The sequence below is a fragment of the Coturnix japonica genome, unplaced genomic scaffold (genome assembly GCF_001577835.2).
Source record: "Coturnix japonica isolate 7356 unplaced genomic scaffold, Coturnix japonica 2.1 chrUnrandom1005, whole genome shotgun sequence".
Taxonomy (NCBI): Eukaryota; Metazoa; Chordata; class Aves; order Galliformes; family Phasianidae; genus Coturnix; species Coturnix japonica.
Window position 1 is genome coordinate 7,889 of NW_015440352.1, and position 2,451 is coordinate 10,339.

Here is a 2,451-nt window from a genome sequence, read left to right on the forward strand (position 1 = left end):
ATAGAGATGGGGGAGATAGAGCGGCTATGGGGGGAGATCTGCCATTGGGGTCAATGGTGGGACTATAGAGATGGGGAAGAGGGGATAGAGTGACTCTCCATAGGGATCAATGGAGCTACCATAGAGATGGGGGAGGAGGGATAGAAAGGCCATGGGGGAGATCCGACATTGGGGTCAATGGTGGGACCATAGAGTTGGAGGAGAGGGGATAGAGTGACCCTCCATAGGGATCAATTGATGTACCATAGAGATGATGGGGAAGAGGGGATAGAAAGGCCATGGGGGAGATCTGCCATTGGGGTCAATGGTGGGACCATAGAGATGGGGAAGAGGGGATAGAGCGGCCATGGGTAAGTGATCCTCCCCCATAGGGATCAATGGAGCTACCATAGAGATGGGAAAGGGGGGATAGAGTGGCCGCTGGAGGACCGGGTCTCCATAGGAATCAATGGAGCCACCATAGAGATGGGGAAGAGGGGATAGAGCGGCCATGGAGGAGTGATCCTCACCCATAGGGATCAATGGAGCTACCATAGAGATGGGGAAGGGGGGATAGAGTGGCTGCTGGAGGACCGGTCCTCCATAGGAATCAATAGAGCCACCATAGAGACGAAGAAGAGGGAACAGAGCGTCCCAAGCTCATCCCATAGAGTAGAATGGGGAATGACCATAGAGACGGGGGATAGAGAGCCCCCCCATGAGACACATATAGAGCTCAATGGAGCCACCATAGAGACGGGGAAGGGGGGATAGAGTGGCCATGGGAGGACCGGCCCTCCATAGGAATCAATGGAGCCACCATAGAGACGAAGAAGAGGGACCGGAGCGTCCCAAGCTCATCCCATAGAGTAGAATGGGGAATGACCATAGAGACGGGGGATAGAGAGGCCCCCCGTGAGACACATAGAGCTCAATGGANGAGCGTCCCAAGCTCATCCCATAGAGTAGAATGGGGAATGACCATAGAGACGGGGGATAGAGAGGCCCCCCGTGAGACACATAGAGCTCAATGGAGCCACCATAGAGACGGGGAAGGGGGGATAGAGTGGCTGCAGGAGGACCGGTCCTCCATAGGAATCAATGGAGCCACCATAGAGACGAAGAAGAGGGGCCAGAACGTCTCAAGCTCATCCCATAGAGGAGAATGGGGAATGACCATAGAGACGGGGGATAGAGAGGCCCCCCATGAGACACATAGAGCTCAATGGAGCCACCATAGAGACGGGGAAGGGGGGATAGAGTGGCCACGGGAGGACCAGACTTCCATAGGAATCAATGGAGCCACCATAGAGATGGGGAGGAGGGGATAGAGCGGCCATGGAGGAGTGATCCTCCCCCATAGGAATCAATGGAGCTACCATAGAGATGGGGAAGGGGGGATAGAGTGGCTGCTGGAGGACCGGGTCTCCATAGGAATCAATGGAGCCACCATAGAGACAAGGAAGAGGGGATAGAGCGGCCATGGAGGAGTGATCCTCCCCCATAGGAATCAATGGAGCTACCATAGAGATGGGGAAGGGGGGATAGAGTGGCTGCAGGAGGACCGGTCCTCCATAGGAATCAATGGAGCCACCATAGAGACGAAGAAGAGGGGCCAGAGCGTCCCAAGCTCATCCCATAGAGTAGAATGGGGAATGACCATAGAGACGGGGGATAGAGAGCCCCCCCATGAGACACATAGAGCTCAATGGAGCCACCATAGAGACGGGGAAGGGGGGATAGAGTGGCCACGGGAGGACCGGCCCTCCATAGGAATCAATGGAGCCACCATAGAGACGGGGAAGGGGGGATAGAGTGGCCGCTGGAGGACCGGGTCTCCATAGGAATCAATGGAGCCACCATAGAGACGAAGAAAAGGGGCCAGAGCGTCCCAAGCTCATCCCATAGAGTAGAACGGGGAATGACCATAGAGACGGGATTGAATGGGCAGAGCGCCGCCCGCCGCCCCGCGCCCCCGGAGGACTCACTCACCGCTCCTCGGCTCCAACCCCGACGTGGCACCGAGGCCACGCCCCTTCCGGTCTCTCGCGAGATTTGCCCCCCCCCCCAAAACACCGGAAATAAGGTTTGAAGGCCTCGCCGCCATCTTGAAGACGGGCATTTCCGGTTCCTATTGGGAGGCCGCAATACCGGAAGCGGAAATAAGCTTTGTAGGCCCCCGCCGCCATCTTGACGCCGGGCATTTCCGGATCCAACACCGGAAGCGGAAATAAGCTTTGAAGTCCCCTCCGCCATCTTGACTGCGGGTACTTCCGCTTCCTATTTAGGGGGGTTATTTCCGGTGTTGGGGGGGGCGTCGCGGTGCATTGTGGGGCGTTGGAGGCGGTGGGGCCCTGAGGGTGGGGGGGGCCGAGGCCGGGACCCCCCCCGGGGACACGGGGATGGGAGACAGCGACCGCGGTCAGTAACGGGGACATATGGGGGATATAGGGGATTATAGGGGGCTATGGG

The 2,451-nt window shown here is 57.7% G+C and overlaps 1 protein-coding gene across 2 annotated transcripts in view; it reads right to left on the reverse strand.

Annotated features, from left to right (window-relative positions):
* Positions 1-2,062, reverse strand: part of LOC107307828 (cell wall adhesin EAP1-like) — a 9,930-nt gene extending 7,868 nt beyond the window's left edge. For both annotated transcript variants that reach the window (XM_032441960.1, XM_015851333.2), the window contains exon 1: positions 1,972-2,062. The gene's annotated coding sequence lies outside the window, so the exon portion shown is untranslated. The remainder of the gene's footprint in view (positions 1-1,971) is intronic.
* Between the last annotated feature and the right edge of the window lie 389 nt (positions 2,063-2,451).